Here is a 22,976-nt window from a genome sequence, read left to right on the forward strand (position 1 = left end):
TTTGAGGCTTACAAAGGCACATAGGCCAAAATTGAGTAAATAAGCTAAGATTAATGACAAACAAAATCAAGCACATTCTTGGACTCTTCAATAGTCCTTTATTCAATCATTGACCCAATGAGGATCATTCACTCCAAAATTTGAAATTTCATCAAGAAACCTCAAGTGCTCCAAAATTTGAAAGTTCATCAAGAAACCTTAGGTGCTCCTGCACCACTTACCAAGAACTATTTCTAGTTGCTTGATTACATTGATTTATATGATATTAATAGCTCAAGGATGATCCATGTCAATCCAAGGTCAAAAAAATGTCGATGAAGATGTAATGTGTAAAACAACAAGGTTGGCCTCTGCCAAAGGAATCTCTCCAGAAACAATATAGAATGATGTGTAGACCCCAAAGGAAGGTTAGCCACAAGGATGATCCATGTCGACCCAAGGTGGAAAAAATGTTGATGAAGATGTAATGTGTAAAACAATAATGTTGGCCTCTGCCAAAGGAATCTCTCTAGAAATAATATAGAATGATGTGCGGAACCCAAAGGAAGTTTGGCCACAAGACAAGGAACATTGGAAGCAACAAAATTAGGCTTTGCAAGCTACATAAATGATCTACAAGATTCTTCATTAGCAAAAATATATAGGTCGAGGCCTCTCTGGTGCTCTAATTAGCAAAACTGGCACATATTCCGAAAGCGATCACTTGGTGAAAAAATATCCAAATGTCCTGTGGACTTAAAATGACGTAAATGAACATGTCCACAAGAAAAATCTAGCTTCACAAGATTCATTGTGCAAATGCAAAGAAATGCAGAAATAAATGTTGAAACTGTAAAATAGAAAGTATATATTTTTGGTTGATGCAATATTGCCAAGAACCAGGGATATGCTCCTACATTAGACATCCAGGGTTGATGAAAAAGTGATCCCCTCACTTTGCATCTCGCTCAAGGGAAAATGAAGATAGTCTAACTCTTCTTGAGAAATCCATGATCAGTCTTCAACTAGTCTATACTTCCATTTCACTAGATACTCTTTGTATTGTTTGGCTTGGGTGCTATGCCCAATCTACTATCCAAAATATTTTCAATTTGGTTTGGTACCTTGTGGGGTATCTTCTTCTTAAAGTCTATTGCACTATCTTCACTAAATTCTTCCTCATGATACTGATGTAGATTTGTAATGTTGAATATAGGTAAAATAACCAAAGTATCAGGTAACTCTACTTCATATGCATTTCCAAAACTAAATTTCTTCAAGATATTACTATTGCCATATGTGCAGAGTTTGATGACATGATAATAATGTATGTTGTCATTGATGTCAATATACTGAAGTGTGAACCGATATGTTGAAGTAAGTAAACTAGCAAGTGAACTGGTATATGCAAAGTTTGTATCGGGGTTTCACTTGATATGACTACCGGTTGGTAATCTCAACTTCAGGGTTTCTAGATGATGTATTCCAATTCTGTGTGATTCGATCGGTATATGTAAAGTTTGTATCATGTTTCCATGTTAGCCTTGTGCACGTGAAGAATTTTCTTGAGGATCTTGCATAAGAAGATTGATTCTATCTACCTCGGGAATGTGCAAAGTCTTAGTAAACAGTGGAGAGCTCATGATGGGTTATCATCTTCTAGAATTAGTGAAGAATGGATGATGTAGAATATCTTGAGATTTGTTCAAGATTGTTTTACCCTATGTAATGTGTTTAAATGGTCAGGATTGGAATGACTATATTGTTAACCAAGATGCTTAGGGTTTTAGGTTTTTGCCACCAACCTAATTGTTGTCTATGAGGTCGATGATGATTTTCATTTGAAGTTGTTGGCAAATGAATGTATGTGAGGTGATTCTTGCCAGACCGGAGAAGTGAGTAGTGATTTGTAGAGTGTGATTGCAGATGTAAAGGAACTGAAGTGGACCTGCCTTGGCATTGAGTGTTGTTATCAGATCAGTGTATTACCTGTTGACTTCTAACCATTTTAGCAGTTGGAAAATCCCTTTATCGGGTAGCTTTAACAGGCATTTTGTAAATCATTTAATAGGGTGACTCAAAATCATTGAGTTCTTCAAATCCTATTGCGAGGTAACCTTTAATAGGATTTTAACCTCTAACCAGGTATTTAGCCATCCCTTAACCGGGTGATCCCTAGCAGGATTGGTTCCTAAAAGAACCTATTGTAAAGTCTTTAATCAGACTAGGCTCATAATAGTGGACTTCAGAAGAGTTCAAGAACAACTTGTGGGTATTCATCCCCATCGTGGTTTTTCTTAGTTGGGTTTCCACGTGAAAAAAATCAGTGTGTTATGTGGGATGCTTTTTCATGTGATGATTTAGTGTTTTCTGTTAAGCGGTAAAGCATGCTGATCTAATGGTCATTGTATTTCTGATGTATTACCCACTTAAGCATATGGGTGAATTTGACATGAGATATTAGGTTTTGAGAAGTTCTAAGTGTTACTGGTTTATGTCTTTTACAGTCTTACTGTGTGTTACCGATATTGTTCTGATTTAGGTTGATGATGTTGTTTGCCAGTTAGTGCAGTCTTTGTAGTTTAAGTTGTCAGAGAAATTTTTGTCTATACTGATTCACGCCCCCTCTCAGTACTTGTTGGGTATTTACTATTCATCATTATTCATCAGTTGGTATCAAAGCATCCTCTAGGTCCTCGGTGTTGTAAGATTAATCGCTTGAGGAAAATATCCTATTCTAATGATGAAGTGGGAAGGTCCTAAGTTCAACAGAGATAAATTTAAGATATGGAAGGACATAATGAAGATCTACATTAAAAGCATGGGTTCTCAACACTGGAACTATGTTGAGAATACTTATGTTCTCCCTACTGGTACTCTCACCGATGATCAAAGAAGAGAAATTCAGGAGAATGGGCAAGTCATGGAAGCTCTTATCATCATCAGTCTATCCAATATTGAGTTTATAGATGTTTAGGATAAAGACAATCCCAAAGATGTATGGGATACTCTAGAGACTATCTATGGTGGTGATGAGCATGTGAAGCAAGCTAAGGAAGAGATCCTTAGAGGAAAATTTGAAGACATGTGGATGGTTGAAGGAGAGACCATTCAACAATATGGGATATGAATAAAAATTGTTGTTGGAGACATCAAGAGTGTAGGAGGTACAATGGATGATCCCACCATTGTTAGCAAATTTTTGAGATCCTTGTTACCGGTCTATGCAATAAGGGTTGCAGCTATTCAGGAGTTGAGATCTATTGACAAGAAAAAGGTATCCCTAGACTCCATCATCGCTAAGTTGACCTCATATGAGCTAAATAGTTATGATGGCAGTGTTCAGAAGACTGAATCAACCTTTAGAGCATCTACTGCACCATCTAGAAAGGGAAAAGAAGTTGGTACCAGCTATGAACCTAGACAAAGTAGAGATATGGATGATGAGGAGATCTTGATGGTGTTTGAAGCTCTTCTTGCCAAGAGATTTCCTAAGGGAACTAAAAAATACAGAGGTAAGCTCCCTTTGAAATATTTTTCTTGCAATAGGATAGGACACATTGTTGTCAACTATCCTAATAGTGATAATAAGGACAAACCAGAGAAGTTTAAAAAGTTCAAAGGAGGAAATAGGAGAAACTAACTTGTTGCAGTCAATGAAGGTGTCACTGATGATGAATCAGAAGATGAAGAAAGCGAAGACATAGTGTTTGTAGCCAGTAAGGAAGATGTGTCAGACAAGAAGGCTCTTGTCTCCCGCTTTGATAATTCTAATGAGTGGATTATTGATATTTAATGTTCTCACGACATGACTGGTGACCGGAAAAAGTTTTTGTCACTGGAAGAGTATGATGGAGGTGTAGTCCAATTTGGTAATGATGCACCATGTATGGTAAAAGGAAAAGGGTCCATCTATCTAAATGGAAAAAGCAGTGCTGATAATGTGTATTGGGTAGAAGGTCTCAGACATAACCTTTTGAGTGTTGCCCACCTGAATGATAAAGGACTCACTCTGGAATTCAAAGGTGGAGTGTGCAAAATAAAAGGAAAGAGTTGTGAACTGATGGCCATTGGTATGTTGACCAAAGGTAACTTATTTCAGTTAAATACAAATATCAGTCAATGTTTAATGGCTAAGTTTGATGATGGTTAGATATGGCATAGAAGACTCTGCCATGTAAATTTTGATAATATTGTGAAGGCTAGTAAGATCAAGGCATATAGAGGATTGCTTGTGCTGAACAAATTGGAGAATCCTTTGTGTAGAGAATGTCAATTGGGGAAAATGTCTTCCTTAACCTTCAAAGGTAAATCTTTCAGAGAAAATAATTTAATTGATCTTGTACATACTGATTTGTGTGGTCCTATGAAAAATAGGAGTGTTCAGGGAGATAGGTACTTTATGATTCTCACTAATGATTTCTCAAGAATAATGTGGGTCACATTCTTGAAAGACAAGTCTAAAGCTTTTGGAAAGTTTAAAGCCTTCAGAGCACTAGTTGAAAAGGAAATCGGTAAGAGGATCAAATGCCTTAGAACCGACCAAGGAGGTGAGTTCACTTCTCGTGAATTTAATAAATACTGTGAAGAGAATGGCATCAAGAGGCAACTATCTTCCCCTTGGACACCACAACAGAATAGCCTAGTAGAAAGGAACAACTGGACTATAGTTGAAGCAACCAAAATGATGTTGATTCAAGGGAAGGTTGCTCACACTTTTTGGAGAGAAGCGGTGAGCACTGCAGTCCACACTATGAATAGGGTACTCATAAAGAAAGGTAAGGATAAATTTCCTTATGAGTATTGGACTAGTAAGACTCTAGTAGTAAGCTACTTTAGAGTATTTGGCAGCAAGTGTTATATCAAGAGAAGTGAACACCAGAGCAAGTTTGATGCAAAATGTGATGAGGGAATATTCCTAGGGTATTCCACCAAGAGAAAAGCTCTCAAGTGTTTTAACAATAGGACTCTAAAAATTGTTGAAAGTATCAATGTCAGAGGTGATGAAACCTTTGAGAAACCTGAGGAAACCAACAACGAGTGAGTGGTAGATGAACTGGGTGTAACCTTCTGGGAACTGTATCAAAACATCCAAGTACAAGTAACAGTGCTCCTACACTAGTAGATGTTGAGGTAGATGTAGATGAAGACGAGGATGAAGAGGAAAAGAAAGAGGAATCAGCTAAGATCATTCCTAGGTATGTAAAGCTGCATCATGATCCAAAGAAAATCATAGGGGATAAGGATGCATAAATACTTACAAGAAGAAAAGTCAAAGAGAATTCCTGCATGATTTTTGAATTTGAGCCCAAATTATTTAAAGAGGTACACAAAGATGAAGACTGGATTAAAGCTATGGAAGAAGAACTTAACCAAATAGAAAATAATGGTACATGGTCTTTGGTACCTAGACCTGAGTACAAAAATGTTATTGTCACCAAATGGTTTTTTAGAAACAAGCTGAATGAAGATGGTACAGTGGCAAGAAACAAAGAAAGATTGGTATGTAAGGGATATGCTCAAGAAGAAGGAGAAGACTATGGAGAAACCTTTGCTCCAGTAGCTAGATTGGAAGGAGTTAGAATGCTACTTGCATATGCAGCCTTCAAGGGATTCAAAGTGTATCAGATGGATGTAAAATCTGTATTCCTGAATGGAATACTTGAAGAAGAAGTGTATATAGAGCAACTAGATGGGTTTTCCCTATTAGAAGATAGTGATATGGTGTGTAGGCTACATAATGATGAATACTAAGAGGGGGGATGAATTAGGGGTGCTGCCCCTTCAAGAGGTGAACTAAAGGTATGTGCTACACATTAGTCAGGTATTGCATTGTCAAATATTTTCAAGATTGATGTGTTGAAGGATGCTACTCCTTAGGGGGAGCATCATAATGGAACATGGAAGCTTGTGCCTCCACTTTGGCATTGTTGTCAAAGGGGGAGAAGATGTGAAGCAAAAAAGATATATGCTGTATTGAAGACATATTATATGGAAGAAGATGAAGAGATATCTTTGTGTATTGCCATCGATGCTAAAGGGGGAGATTGTTGGCATATGTGCAGAGTTTGATGACATAATAATAATGTATGTTGTCATTGATGTCAATATACTGAAGTGTGAACCAGTATGTTGAAGTAAGTAAACTAGCAAGTGAACCGGTATGATGAAGTGTGAACTAGTATGTTGAAGTAATTAAATCGGCAAGTGAACCGGTATATGAAAAGTTTGTATTAGGGTTTCACCTGATATGACTACCGGTTGGAAATCTCAGCTTCAGGGTTTCTGGCTAATGCATTCCAAGTTTGTGTGATTCGACCGATGATACCTTGTGATGAGTTAGCATTGAAATAAAGATTAGATTGCGTTGCCATGTCGACCTTTTGTGCATGAAGAATTTCCATGAGGATCTTGCATAAGAAGATTGATTCTATCTACCTTGGGAATGTGCAAAGTCTTAGTAAATGGTGGAGAGTGCGTGATGGGTTATCACCTTCTAGAAGTAGTGAAGAACAGACGATGCAGAATGTCTTGAGATTTGTTCAAGATTGTTTTACCCTATGTAATATGTTTAAACGGTTAGGATTGGAATGACTGTATTGTTAACCTAGATGCTTAGGGTTTTAGGTTTTTTCCACCGACCTAATTGTTGTCTATAAGGTCGATGATGATTTTCACTTGGATTTTTTGGCAAATGAATGTATGTGAGGTGATTCTTGCCAGATCGGAGAAGTGAGTAGAGATATGTAGAGTGTGATTGCAGATGTAAAGGAACTGAAGTGGATCTGCCTTGGCATTGAGTGTTGTTATCAGATCAGTGTATTACCTGTTGACTTCTAACCATTTCAGCAGTTGGAAAATCCCTTTACCGGGTAGCTTTAATAGGATTTTTGTAAATCCTTTAACAGGGTGACTCAAAATCATTGAGTTCTTCAAATCCTCTTGCGAGGTAACCTTTAACAGGGTTTTAACCTCTAACCAGGTATTTAGCCATCCCTTAACCAGGTGATCCCTAGTAGGATCGGTTCCTAGCAGAACTTGTTGTAAAGTCTTTAACCGGACTAAGATCCTAATAGAGCAGACTTCAGAAGAGTTCAAGAACAACTTGTGGGTATTCATCCCCACCATGGTTTTTCCCAGTTGGGTTTCCACGTGAAAAAAATCAATGTGTTATGTGTGATGATTAAGTGTTTTTTGTTAAGTGGTAAAGCATGCTGATCTAATGGTCATTGTATTTCTGATGTATTACCTACTTAAGCGTATGGGTGAAGTTGAGATGAGATATTAGGTTTTGAGAAGTTCTAAGTGTTATCGGTTTATGTCTTTTACAATCTTACTATGTGTTACCAGTATTGTTCTGATTTAGGTTGATGATGTTGTTTGCCAGTTAGTGCAGTCTTTGTCATTTAAGTTGTCGGACAAATTTTTGTCTGTACCGATTCACCCCCCCCTTCTTAGTACCTATTGGGTATTTACTGTTCATAATTATTCATCAATTACAAGGTCTAAACTTCCTAATCTTCAACTTATTGTAGGTTCCAACTGGAAATCTTTCTTTTCTGAGACACACCATAACTTCATCTCCAACTTCAAGTTCCTTGTGACTTCTCTTTTCATCTACTTTCTCCTTATACTTATTGTTCATATCCTCCAAATGTTGCTTGACCTGAGTATGTATTGTCTTCATATGTTCTACAAATTCTTGTGCTTCTGCACTCCTTTCATCTTCATTACTAATGTCTATTAGCTCTGATATCCTCTAGGGTGTTCTTTTAGTACTCTTTTTCACTGAATTGTTGTTGGCAAACTCTTCTTGTGGAAGGATCAAGTCCCAACTTTTGGTTTTCTCTCCAACTAACATCTCAACAAATTCCCCAAACTCCTATTTACTACTGTACGTTCAGAATTAGGAATCATCAAAGAAATATATAAAAGGACATATTATTCATTATTAGCTCAATCCCAAACACACATTGCAATGATCTAATCCTAAGCACACTCAATAGAGACATAAAAACAAAGCATTCAAAAGCAAATATTCATGCAAACCAGATGACGATTTGGATGCTTCTTCCATGCGGCTCCATTGTTCTTCTTTCCTCTTCAAATAGATTTGTGGATATTACCTACAAGTGCACACACAATTGAAAGCAAGATTGATATTGGTTTGTTGATCAAGAGTACTAGAAACATAAGTTCGATAGTTTGATTTGGGATTTGGGATTCGGGATTCGGGATTAGCTTTGATTGAAAATCATCCAATTTATAGAAGAATTGGATAAATGACAAGATTAGCATGATGCAATTCAAATGGAAATTGCAAATCAATATGACAAATTATGCACTTTCCATGCACAATTTGATTGATTGATAATTGATGACAAATTATGACACATTCTATGTCAAAATTGATTGATTATCAATTATGACAATTTATGACAAATTGAAATGTCATTCCCATAGAATTAGGAGACAAATAGGAGGGATTTGAAATTAGGAAATTAAGAAAATTAGAAAATTGAAATTGATGACAATTAGGAATTAGAAATTGATGGAAAAATAGGAAATTAGGAACTAGAAGAAATTAGGTAGATTAATTAATAATTTGTCATTTATTAATTAATTTACAAGAGGAAGAATAATTAGCCAATTAAATAAAGATTTAATTGTAATGAGAAGACCTAGGATTAAATAAATAATTTAGTAATCCTAGAGGAAGAAATGACAAATTAGGTTAAATGAATAAATCATAAAACCCTAGAAGACAAATTAGGTCTTGAAATATAATTGACTCGATTTGATTTGATTTTGGATTGATAAATGACCAATGTGATAAACGATTTGATTGATAGATGCGCCAATTGACGAGGAACAATGACAAATTGATCCAAATTGACATAATTGAGACAGACAACGATCGATAGCGAAATGATCACAAAATGACAAAATTGACAAGAGAACAAGGATCGATAACAAAATAGATTGCAAGACGACAAGATTGAAAATGACCACGATCGATGACAAATCGATCGCAAAATGACAAGATCGAACATGACAATGATCGATGACAAATCGATCGTTAAAATGATAAGATTGATGATAAGATTAATAAGAGGACAAAACCCTAATTAGGATTGACGATGTCCAAAATGATGACAAATAAGCACGCACATTGATGCAATAGGACAAGATCGATTAAAATCATGACTGGATAGTGTTGTCGACAAGACCAAATTCGAGAGCGAGATAAAGGAAGAATGTAGAAGAATGACTCGATGTTCACAAATGATAAAAACCAAGTGCGTGACATAGGAGAAATGTTAATGTGACGCAAAAACCTAAAATGAGGCAATGCGCAAACGTTAAAGTATGACCTCGCAAGCGTTGACCATTTTTAGGTGTCTACATTTTGCCCCTCTTTGAGACAATGCGATTTTAAGCATTGTTTCAAAGAACAATAATAAAAATGCCCTAGACAATAATAATGACATATGCATGCCCCCTCAAGGAATTGGCCGGAAACATACAGAAAAGAGGCCAATTGATCGATAAAAATGATAGGATCGAACGGACTGACAATCGGAGATCGGATGCATGAAGGACAAGCAATGTAAGGTGCACAAGACCGTGACCAACATAAGATGGAGAAGATGCACGTCCATCTATGCAATGACAAAGAGCTATAAATGAGACCAAGAGATGGAAAATTACTCATTTGCACTAGACAAGGAGGAGGATTTGTTGCTCTGGACAAGGACACTTGCAGAGAGATGGTGAACATTCCAATGGCGGATCACCTTGGAGAACATGTACACACATTCAGACAATCAAACGACGCAGGAGCAGTGGTATGGATCTCAAAAACCCATGTTTTCAATTTGATGAATTTGACACGTTTGCGGGACATTGCGGGGCCCACAGGGGATGCAGAAATTGACTTCTGTGCTTGTGTAGTCTAATTCTGCGCTTGTGTCAGGTGTTTTGCGCTTGTGTAGGAAAACACAAGCACAAGTTACCTGACACAGGCACAGGTTATCTGACACAGGCGCAATTGTGCACTGAAAACCCTAGTTTTGGTCAAAATGACATGCAAATGATCGGAAAGGGGGGACAAGGATAGGATAGGTCAAATGAGATGAAAAACACCCTAATTAGACATGAAAATGAGGAAATGCAACCCGTAGGAGTAAACCCTAAAACTGATGAAATTTTCCCCAATTGTGATGCAGAGTCGACAGTATCCGTTGATCACACGGGAGAATCGACCAGACTGTTTCATGCTACGACATAGACTCAGGAGCACAGAGAGAGACACATTAGCAGGACTGGGGATATATTACATCACATACATGCTCGAGATTAGGGCAAACACAGATTGCTTACTGCATTGGCAGAGCGATGGCATTCGGAGACCTCCTCATTCCATCTCGTGACCGGAGAGGCGACGGTGACACTGGAGGATGTATGGCGTATCCTCCGCATTCCGATTCATGGAGAGATGATAGAGTATAACCCAGTGACAGGTAGAGATGCATTGTGCAGGCTATTTGAGTGCGACACAGATGACTTGGACATTGTCGAGAGGGAGATCGGCTGGGAGAGCATGGCTTTCAAGTATGATCGATGATATGTGGTGATAGCAGTGGTGATAGCATGTCTACTAGCAGGTGATAGACGAGGACATGGATTCCCTATTGGATGGGGAAGAGTGCTAGAGCGGATGGCGACAGAGGGGACAGTGTATGCATGGGGACCATGTGTACTAGCTATGCTGTATTTTCAGCTGCATCAGATAGCGTATCAGGGAGTTCAGACGCTGAGCTATGGAGTCACATTGCTTCAGGTATGGGCATTTGAGCACATAGCCATATGTCGACCGATTACAGAGAGACAAATTGTACCACACCGACCATATGTGTACTGTTATGGTGGAGCACTGAGATAGGGTCCTTTTGGATACATATTATATTGGCGACATGAGCTAGACAGACTGAGAGAGTTAATATGGAGGCCATATCGTGATTGTCCGGAATGGTCAGATGATAGTGATGAGCTACCCTATTGTAGACAGGAGAGGTACCTGAATGGGTGACTAGTGAATCACCAGAGAGTGATTGAGATGTACCTGCCAGAGAGAGTCAGAGGACAGTTTGGAGAGAGGCAGGATGTACCTAGGAGGATTGCACACTTTGCCCGATCTCACAGAGAGACGAGTCAGTGGGGGAGTATGATTCAGCCACACATAGCCTATGCCAACTTTGCACAGCTACAGCCAAGACAGTGGGAGTGGAGGTCAGATGTGGTAGATGCTGGGATGATAGAGGAGTATGAGACATGGTTTGCACGATGACGGCCAGTGCCATTGACAGATCCGGATATTCCAGTGCCGAGGCAACAGGAAGACTTCCCACTCATAGGAGAGGAGGGAGATGATGAGGATGAGGAGGATAATGAGGGTGATGATGATGATGGAGATGAGGATGAGGGAGATGGGGATGATGGTGGGGAGGACGATGACGGAGATGATAGTGGGGAGGATGATGAGGAGCCAGACTCAGCTGATCAGGAGACATTGCAGGATATTCCTATAGAGCTGGGGACAGCTAGGACAGAGGAGATGGAGATGTGCAGGGCTACCATAGCGAGTTAGCAGGATCACATTGAGACTTTAGAGAGATAGCAAGACCAGTTCAGAGCAGAGATAGCTAGACTCACAGCGGCTCGAGATGTAGCGATTGCTCTGGCACAATGAGAGGAACAAAGAGTCACTGAGTATATTGGGTCAATTCGGGATGCCAGTGTACGGGAGCTAGGACAGATGCCGGTAGAGACCAGAGAGGAGATACGCCATTGGAGGACACTATATGAGAGTGCAGTTCCACCAGAGCAGAGAGCACCTTCATATCGGGCACGATTGAGGACAGAGAGCAGGGTACGCTCTCGGAGGTCATTGAGCAGCATGGGGGTGAGTGGACCTATGAGACCACCACAGCCAGGACCAGGAGGGACATCATCCGTGAGACATGGCAGGGATGAGGAGGACAGAGGGAGCACCCAGTGACAAAGGCACGTGCTCCTTACGACAGACAGTAGACATTATATAGTTTGACATTATATAGTCAGTCTGCGGGCCATACTTAGGACAGACAGTCCAATTTTGTACTCCAATATTATGATGATATATGATATGCATCGATATGATGGGATGCAATATGTTATGACATATTTTATTTTCCATGTATGGATAACTTGTGCACTGTTGATGTACCATTGTGGAACATGTATGGATGTATATATATATATTTTTATTTTTTTTGCTTATGCGTTTTTTGATGCATTTATAATATGAAATGGATAAAATGCTTGATATGGTACTTAATGTAATGCAAATGTACTAACCAAATGGATGTAGGATGCAGCATATGTGTTTGGATATCGGAGCACTAGACTGAACTGACTATCTGGACTGACGGAAGAAATGTTAGTAAGAAATGAGATAGAAGGCAGTTAGAGATGACGAAAAACTTGCTTTCAGTAATGCACTTTGTAGGTGAGAACCTTTATTTTTATGTAGTAAAATGGATGCGTAGCATCATGGCATTAAAGGCCAGAGCTGAAATGCAACCCTTTTTGCAAAAGACAGACACATCACAGACAAACGACAATCACAATCAAAAAAGAAAAAAGACCATGAGCCATCTCGGTCACTCTAAATCACTCAGTGACATCATCGAGCAACATAGGAACATGATCGAAGATAAATCAATAAATGATAAGACGCACAAATTCCAACAAATCAAACAAACATCTAGATCTTCATTGTCAAAAGTTGAAAGTGTTGATAGGACAATCATGTTGTCTAGTTTCAGGAAATGCGGTACCCCGTCTAAGATAGGACACAGTCTGGTTTCGAGTATACCACACCCTGTATAAGACCCATGATAGTATGCCAAGGACAAATGATTTTGAGGTTGATTGATATGACAATTCTGATCAGTTTGAATGTCTGAGTTGATGGAAAAGCTCATCTGTTAAAGCGTGATTTCATTAAAGCACAATGTTTGATTGCGAGTTGCTAGATGTAGGCTTAGTGATTTGTCTTATGCACAAAAGGAGATCCTTTATTGCGAAATGCATTTTTTTTTGGAGTTTAATGTGTTTGAAATGTTTTTGCGTTCATTTTTTCAGGACTTTTTTATGATTTTTAGGGATTTTCATTTTTTCAATTTTTTAGATATTTTTTCAGGACTTTATTCGATTTTTTTGAAGATTTTTTCAGGACATTATTCGATTTTTTTGAATTTTTTCAGGACATTATTCGATTTTTTTGAATTTTTTCAGGACATTATTCAATTTTTATGACTTTTTCAGTACTTTATTCGATGTTTATGCTCCAGTGATTGATCATGACAAGGGGAAGGCACCCAATGCGCACTTGAAAGACACATAGACCGGGACCAAAACATATGTTCAAGAAACTGGAATAGGCAAGACAATGATGTTGACCAATAACAGGCTTGGAATAGAACATTGGGTCGAGACAAAGATAGGCATGATAAACTGGCAGAGAGAAAGCATATCTAGAAGTCATGATAGATGACGGAGCAATAATCTCATTACTCATGCCGCTTGATTGCCAGGTTTTCACCATGGTACTTGCCCAAAGCGCCTGTTTGCCAGGTTTTCACTAGTGGACGAATTATTTTTCTTTTTTTTTTTTTTCTTTGCTCTTTTCCTTTTTTCTCTTTTTTTCATTTTTTTTTTGTATTTTTCATTTTTTTCATTTTTTTTGTATTTTTCATTTTTTTTTTTTTTTTTTGTATTTTTTCAGGATCATATTTGAATAAGTACTGATAGAGAATTATGCCCAGTACTTGCGAAGATGCATGCTATTGATAGGATCGGACAAAAGTTCACCTTCCGGGGTAGCAAGCTGATATGCCCCCGAGCCATATGTTGCAGTTACTATGAAAGGCCCAACCCAATTAGGTTCAAACTTGCCCTTGTTGAGGTCAATAGACTGTGCATTCTTGGGATTTGCCTTTAAAACTAGGTCTCCCACTTCGAAGTGTCGCCCTTTGACTTTCTTATTATAAGAGCGACGGAGACGGTTTTGATATGCTTGCAAATGTGTCAGAGCTGTCTAACGCTTTTCATCTAACATCTCAAGCTGATGCAGCCGAGAGACTCTGTGTGTCTCATCATCAATCAAGTGTTGCAAGGAAACCCGCAAGGAAGGAATCTCGACCTCCAAAGGTAAAATGGCTTCTGCACCATACACCAAGGAATAAGGTGTTGCGCTAGTAGGTGTGCGGATAGAAATGCGATAGGCCCATAGTGCTGGATTTAACTGTACATGCCAATCTCGACCAGCGTCATTGACAACTTTCTTCAGGATCTTGATAATAGTTTTATTTGATGCTTCAGCTTGCCCATTACCTTGTGGATAATACGGACTGGAAAAATGATGTTGAATATGAAACTTGTCACAAAGTTCTTTGACATCTTTATTCTTAAAATATCGACCATTATCTGTGACTATGGCAAGGGGTACCCCATATCTGCATATGATATAGTTCAACAAGAATTTTGAAATTTGGACACCAGTGATATAAGTCATGGGGATCGCTTCGATCCATTTGGTAAAATATTCTATAGCTGTAATAATGAACTTGTGTCCATTTGTAGATGTTGGGTGAATCTTGCCAATAAGATCCAATCCCCACTGAGAAAAGGGCCACGAAGATATAATAGAATGAAGCTCTTGAGCTGGTGCATGAATATAATTTTCATGAATCTGGCATTTATAGCATTTCTTAACAAACTCATGAACATCTTTTTTCCAGAGTAGGCCAATAATACCCAGCATGAATCAACTTTTTGGCTAAGCTAAGACCATTGAAATGGCCCCCACATATACCGTCGTGAACCTCGTGTAAAGCCGTTTGTGCTTCGTCAGAATCCAAACACTTGAGGAGGGTATGGTCAAAGGAACAGCGGTAAAGAGTGTCGGCGATGATGACATATTTGGCTGTCTGTCGGATAAAGGCTCGGCGTTGGTTAGCAGAAAGGTTAGGTGGTAAGGTTTGGGATTTCAAATACTGATATACGTCATTGTACCATGGGGAATTGGGACCAACAAGAACGCACATCACGTCAGCTGTCGGAATGTCAAAAGAGGGAACCAGCAATTGTTCGACCAAGAATTCACACTTGTCCATATTATGAGGCATATTCAACATGGAAGCAATCGTAGCCATTGCATCTGCCGACTTGTTTTGCATTCTTGGCACTTGACTGAAATGGATAGTTGTGAATTTTGTCTTGAAGAAATCTACCATGTGCTTATAAGGAATAAGCTTTTTGTCTTTTGTTTCGTAGTCATCGTTGACTTGTCGGATGACTAATTGAGAATCTCCATAGACTTGCAAATGCTTGATGTTCCAGTGGACTGCTACTCGGAGTCCTGTGACCAGTGCTTCATACTCTGCAATGTTATTGGTACAATGGAAAGTTATTCTGTAGGACTTTGGAATAGTGTCACCTTGAGGGGTGACAAATAGAATACCAGCTCCGGACCCAAACTTGGTATGGGATCCATCAAAGTATAACTTCCATTCATTAGATGGTGTGAGAGCAAAGACTGATTCATCTGGAAAATCGGTCAACATGGGATGGTTGTCAGAAATAGGAGCGTCTGCAAGTTGATCTGCTATGATTTGTCCCTTTATCGCCTTTCGCTCCATATACTCAATATCAAATTCACTGAGGATCATGACCCACTTTGCTAGGCAACCTGTCAAAGCTGCTCAGCTAAGCAAATATTTTAAGGGATCAATTTTTGCAACCAACAATGTTTGGTGGCTTAGCATATAATGTCGGAGCTTTTGTGTTGCAAATACCACTGCTAAGCATGCCCTCTCAATAGTTGAATAATTTAATTCATAACCAACCAGTGTCCGGCTGATATAATAAATAGCTCTTTCTTTGCCATTCTCATCTTGTTGAGCCAAGAGAACTCCTAATGTTGTTTCAGTTGCAGAGATATATAATAAAAAGGGTTTTCCTTCTATAGGAGGCATTAGAATAGGTGGTGACAGCAAATAGTCTTTGAGAGCTTGAAAGGTTGATTGACATTGCTCAGTCCATTTAAAAGTGACACCTTAGTGCAGTAGATGTTGGAATGGATGACATTTGTCAGCCAACTGAGCTATGAAGCGATGAATTGACTGGAGCTTTCCTTGCAGACTTCTTAATTGCCGGAGGTTTGAAGGTGGAGGCATATTCATTATTGCTTTGACCTTGGCGGGGTCGACCTCAATGCCTCGGTGAGAAACAATGTATCCGAGTAATTTGCCAGCTGTAACACCAAAGACACACTTTTTTGGATTGAGCCTGAGTTTGTAGGTCTCCATTCTGTCAAAGATTGGGCCCAGGATGGCTAGATGACTATCTCTGGTGACAGATTTACATAACAAGTCATCAACATAATCCTCCATCAATGTGTGCATGAAATCATGAAAAATTGTCGTCATTGCTCTTTGATATGTTGCACCTGCATTTTTGAGACCGAAGGGCATAACATTCCAGCAATAAGTGCCCCAAGCACATGTGAATGCGGTCTTATGTTGATCTTCAGGTGCAATATGGATTTGGTTGTAGCCGGAGAAACCATCCATTAGTGAAAGCATCTCATATCCAGCCGTCATGTCCACTATGATGTCTATGTTTGGCAATGGAAAATCATCCTTAGGGCATGCTTTATTGAGGTCCCAAAAATCTGTGCAGATTTTGATGCCCCCAATTACTTTGCTAACTAGTACTAGATTTGAAATCCAGTCTGCATAATCAATGGGTCTGATGAAGCCCACATCTAGTAATTTTTTTAATTCCACTTTGACCAAAAGAGCCACCTGAGGATGCATCTTTCTAAGCTTTTGTTTAACAGGCTTGGCATTTGCTTTCAATGGCAAATGATGAAGGACTAACTCTGGATCGAGGCCAGGCATATCTGCATAGGACCATGCAAAGCTGATCTTCTTCTCTAGAAAGAAATTGACAAAATCTATTTTTTCTTGTTTTGATAGAGAAGCAGCAAAATGAATGACCTTAGGATTGTCAGGTGTACCCAAATTGATGTCCTCAGTCATTTCCACAAGCAAGGTTGATTTGTCCTTAATTGATAGGGGTGCGTCCACTCTTCCACCTTTGGGCGCCTCAGAAAGGTTTTCACCCGCAGGTACGTCTTTTATTTTTACTTTTGTAGGATCAAAGAGTGCCTTACGGTTTTCACTCAAAGATCTATTCTTTTGATTTTTTTCTTTTTTTTTTTCTTTTTCATGACTGGAAGAGGGAGTTGACTCCCCGAAATATGCTATGGAATCCAGGTCAATAGCAAATCTTGCCTTATGATCGCCCTGTGGTATGTCTTCCCGTAGTCTCAAGAATTCTGCAATTGCTTCGTCATTTTGAAAACAGTCCAATGTGAGCGGTTCTTGTTGGTCATATTGGATAAGTTGGGGATATATGAGGGGCATGTCATCATCAATTGTAAGGATAGAGAGGGTTGATATGGTAAAAATGTGAACATCTGTGGTGTCACTATTCGAACTGCTTGTATCGGATTCGGAGCTTGGATCCCAAAATGACTCTATCCAAGCATGAGGACATGTTTTAGGAAGAGGAGTTATTTCATGTTTGTCCTCCATAGGCAAATTATCAGGGTCAATGAAGATATTGTCCAGGGCATAGGAGCTAGAAGAAAAAGAACTCCACTCCCATTCATTAGACTCAATCTCGGGTCAGGTATCCTTAGGTGTTATTTCATTGTCAGAATCATGCCCTTTTCGACACATGGACATTTTGATAGATGTGGATCCAATTCGTAATGGTACAAAACATAACCCTAAAGTTGGGGGTCACCTCGTGGGTATGACAGGTTCTAGCCTTCCACTGTTGTTCAGGCCTAAGCCACTGCAGCCATCATATCCTTTCTTTTGCAGCATAGTAAATCCTTTGCCATACAATTCCACTGGCAACTTGACAGGTGGGGTTTCAGTTGGATCCTTATAGAGCCAATCTATGACATCATCATCTACAGTTTCTTTGTCAAGTTCTCCCCACCTTGCAAATGTAGTGGGAGGCTGATATTGAATAATGACCTTGGGTTCCTTTTGCAATAAATGCGGTTTTCCATATGATTTTGGAGACATCGGCAAATTCCCAATGAGGAATGTTTGGTCCATTGAATATTCTCCACACCCTTGGTCCTGTATCTTCAGTTTTCCTTTGACAGCATCTAATAATTGATTAGGATCCACATAGTTATGTGATTTGGCCTCTCCATTGACTGGGACTTGCTGCTGAGGGGTATCCTTTAGCATAGCACAAAATTGGAATGGATTAGGATCTCCCGGAATGGTTATCTCAGTTCCATTATAAGGATATTTTAAACATTGATGATAGGTGGATGGAACCGCTTTCATTGCATGAATCCATGGATGGCCAAGGATCATATTATAAGGGAGATCAAGGTCTAGGACTTGCAGGAAAGTATTTTCCATCACTGGACCAACTCTGATAGGCAATGTAATTATCCCTTTGGATGGGCGTTCAGCATCATCATATGCTTTAATTGTTATCCTTTTGGAAACATCAATGTCATTTTCTGTATATCCGAGGCCAATGACCACTCTCAAGGTGCAGATATTAAGACCCGCTCCGCCATCTATCAAGACTCGCTGAATTTTGCAATTATGGACAAAGACTTCTAGGTGCAAAGGGTCATTATGAGGGAGCTTATCAGATGAGATATCACTATCAGAAAATGCGACACTTTGGGAAATAGCTAAATGTCCAATCCGCGCTTGAAATTGGTCAACATCAATATCTATTGGGATAGTGGACTCAATCAAAGCTTTATCTAGGACTGCACGATGCATGGGAGACATTTTCAACAACTCTAGAATGGATATTTGTGCAGGTGTTTTTCCTAGATGATCCAAAAGATTATACTGACTTGCAGGAGTTGGTTTGGGAGGAGCTGCAGGAGCTCCTTTCAAGACTATTTTGGATCGACGAGTGGTGACTGCACAAGAAGGCTCTTGCCCCTTTATTCTCAGGGTAGAGACATACTCCGTTGAAGCGTGAAAACAATTAATGATATTATTATAACCAGAACTTGCATAATTGGCCGTTTGGGCAGAGTTGGAAGAAGACGCTTTACCCTTGTCATGATCAAGCAAAGGAGTTTTAAAAATAGTATGATCAATGTTAGAGGTCGGATGGGGTGGATCTACCTCAATTACTCCTTGCTCTAATAGATCTTGAATCATGTGTTTCAATTGAAAACAGGATGCAGTTTTGTGTCCTTTGGACTGATGATATTCACAGTACACCTTATCATTCCACCAATGTGGTTTTACCGCTGGTTCTGCCTTGATATCTGGTAGCTTAATGAATTTTGCTTGTATCAATTGTCTCATTACTAATTCAATAGGCTCTCCCAATGGCATAAATTGTCTAGGAGGCCCATCCCACGATCGGAAGGGTTTGCGCTGCTGGTTTTGTTGTTGACCTTGTTGTTGGTTATACTGTTGAGTGTGCTGTTGTTGAGCAGGCTGTTGAGTAACATTGCTCATTGGTGCTTGATTTTGTTCCATAGTTGACATATTAGGAACACTCAATTTCTTGATCGTGAATGGGGGTTGATTTGCATTCACCGCTCTTGCATCAACAACTCCATCATTAGTGACATTCTTGTTCTTATACCAAAATCTGTTTCTATCTCCCGAATAATTGGTGTTATCACTGTCTTTATTGAGCTTAATAATTCCCTTGGCCACAAGAGTAGTTTCAATATTCATCCCTTTCTTAATGAGTTTCTCAATAGTACTGGGACTTTTCAATTTTAGCTCATACATCATTTCTAGGACCAAATTTTGGATAAACAAATTCACTTGTTGTTCTTTAGGTATATCGAGGGAAGAACGACTATACAAGCTTTGCCATCGTTGCAAAAAAGTCACTAATGGTTCACCTTGCTTTTGCTTGGTGTTGCATAGATCTAACATAGTCACATCACTGTCAATGTTAAATGCAAAGTGAGATATAAAATTTTGAGCCAATTCAGACCAAGTCTTTATATTTCCTGGCAAATGCGAATACCAATCCATGGCTTGTCCCATGAGACTTCATGCAAATAATTGCATTAAATATGTATCCTCATAGCTCACTTCAGTACATGCCGCGAAAAATGCACGAATGTGATCTTTTGGGTTGCCATTCCCTTTATATTTCTCAAAATTAGGTGCTTCAAAATGCTTAGGGAATGGAGGCATGTATACACTCTTGTCAAATGGATTAGGACATAAATCTTGGTCTGTATACAACTTCTTTGTTCCTTTAGTTTCTAATGCATCAACTTTTTGTTGTAACTACTCAAGTTGTTGTGCAATTGTATCAGATTGTAGAGGTCCATCATTAATCCTGGTTGGTATTCTTTGTCGATACATCGCATTTCCGATCGGTTGTTGATACTCTGAAATGGCCGTTTTTGGTGTCTCCGGCATATAAACTTCTTGGTACATCGCTTGTTGTTGTGGTTGCGCTATGCCTTGATATCGACCTAGTTGTGCTTCTTGGAGCCTAGATTGAGATTGCAATTGAGTAGGTTGTTGATATTGCACAGGCGCCAATTGTGGTTGTGAAGTAGGATAGCTGGCTTGCCTTGGCACATACTGAGGTACATGTTGTTGATGTTGATGAATCAGAATTTGTTGACTTTGTGCCAATTGTTGTCGCGGTGTATATCCCATCATTTGTAAAAAACTTTGTTTAGGTGCTTTTTGTTTCTTCTCCTTAGGATGGGGTATAGCACTTGCATTAACTTGCTGTGTTTTTAGTCCAACCCATTGTGATGGTTGCAAGTTTGCATTAACTTGTAATGGTGCCGAAGGGGCTGCAATTTGTTGTCGAATGCAAACTTGTTGTTGTTGCACATTACTTGTTTGCACCTTCGATTGTACCTTTTGTATATTACTCAATTGTTGCAACAATTGTTGTTGGTGCAAACCACTATCCATAGCTCTTTGTGTCGCCATTATTGAAGGATTTGTCGCAATAGTGTTTGGCAAAGATATTGAACTTAATGGGACATAAGAACTTTGTTGCATCATGGAGTTATTTTGGACATTGTTGACATTAGGCATTCCAGTTGTGAAGCCTTCCTGCATCTTAGATTTTGATCCCACTTTATGCATGTAAGGAACCACTTCTTGTTGGGAGACAACTGTGAATGCTTGTGTGTTCTTCATTTGATCTTGTGTTACAGGAGTTGAATTGAATAGTGGATTATTTATTGTCTCAAATGGTGACTTTTGAGGAATAGTCACTGTCAATGCCTTTGAGGCACGTTTGCTCATCAATGTAGGTTGAGTTGCTTGATGTGTATTGTCTTCATTTGGATGCAGGGAAAAACTTAACAACTCACCACTTTGTTGTTCTTGCACATTGATTTGGTCACTTAAAGAGGTCACATTAGTCATCATGTTAAGATACTTTTGTGGAAACATCTTAAAGACCTTGTTCAAGAACTTATCCATCTTTTTTTGTTACCTTTGGATCCTGAAGGAATATATCAACATCATCCGAAGCATCAGAATCAGATGAAGAATCTGGTTGGACATTTGGATTTGTTTCTTGTTGAATGCCTTGATCTGAACCAAATCCTTGTGAGAGGGTTTGTTCTTCATATAATGTTTGAGTTTGAATGTCATGTTGCAAATTCGGTTGGTTCCAATTGAAAGGCGCACTTCCTCTTGGAGTTGGTGGAACACTCCCATGTCCTGGTTTCATAGGTACAAACAATGGTTCATATAATGGAGGTGGTCCAAGTTGAACCGTTCCATATGGTGGTAGGGATGAACCTTCAATTTGTACTGTTTGACTGGTTTGAAACTGCGAATTTGTTGTGTTGTCCATGGGTTGATACATTGGTTCGCCCATCTTTTTAGATTTAGATCTTGTCTCAATAGGCATGTCACTTATGCCAATGCAATGTTTTTTGGAATTTTCAAGGATAATGTATGATATGCAACTAAATGAAAACTAGATAGACGAGCATGCAATCTATGTTTTTGGTTGTTTTGAAGATTTTGACAAACTTTTGAAATGCAAATCTAAAAAGAGACCCTTAGGAAATTGAAATGATGTCTAGACCTCAAAGGACAAAAGGACTTAATTGACAAAGGACAAGATGACAATGTCTCCCCTATATGCTTGGATACTAAGCTAGGTTTGACGAAATGATATTGATGACAAAAGGACAAAAGGTTGGCAAGGTCTAGACTTCTTAACAATGACTTAGGGTTGCATCAAAGATTTGGATTACCCAAGTATGACAAAACCTAGTTTTGACACTATATGCTAAGGGAAAATTAATATGCAAGTGACCTTAATATGATATGATAATGACCTAAGCTTAATGAAGAAACCTAGGGTATGCAAATATGAATGTATGACAATAGTATGACTTTAATGCAAGAGGACATATGCAAATGGATGACCCTTATTGATATGCAAAGGAGTATGACTTAGGTGAAACCTAACCTTGGTACTTGACAATGTCTTTTGCAAAATGCAACCTAGGATGAACCTAAATGTAAGTAACATGCTTGTTGAGACAAGATCTTGAATTATATTTGACAACCATGTTTGAAAGTGTGCTTTAAAATTTGTTGGATGAAATGCTCTTATGTTTAACCTTGTTTTGAATCAATTTGTCTTGTTTTTGAAATGATATGCAATTCAACTTTTGACAAGCAAAGAATACAAGATATTGCAACTTACACTCAAGACAATCATGCTCATTTCCACATTTCTTATGGTAGGCAAAGACATTAGGTACTTGAGAGGTAGACTCATTATGGGATTCAAGGAGAATACATAGATGCTTGACCCCACGGGCTCCCCTCCATGGCACTCACTTCTCAGGGCAG

This window comes from Cryptomeria japonica, chromosome 5 (genome assembly GCF_030272615.1).
Source record: "Cryptomeria japonica chromosome 5, Sugi_1.0, whole genome shotgun sequence".
NCBI lineage: Eukaryota > Viridiplantae > Streptophyta > Pinopsida > Cupressales > Cupressaceae > Cryptomeria > Cryptomeria japonica.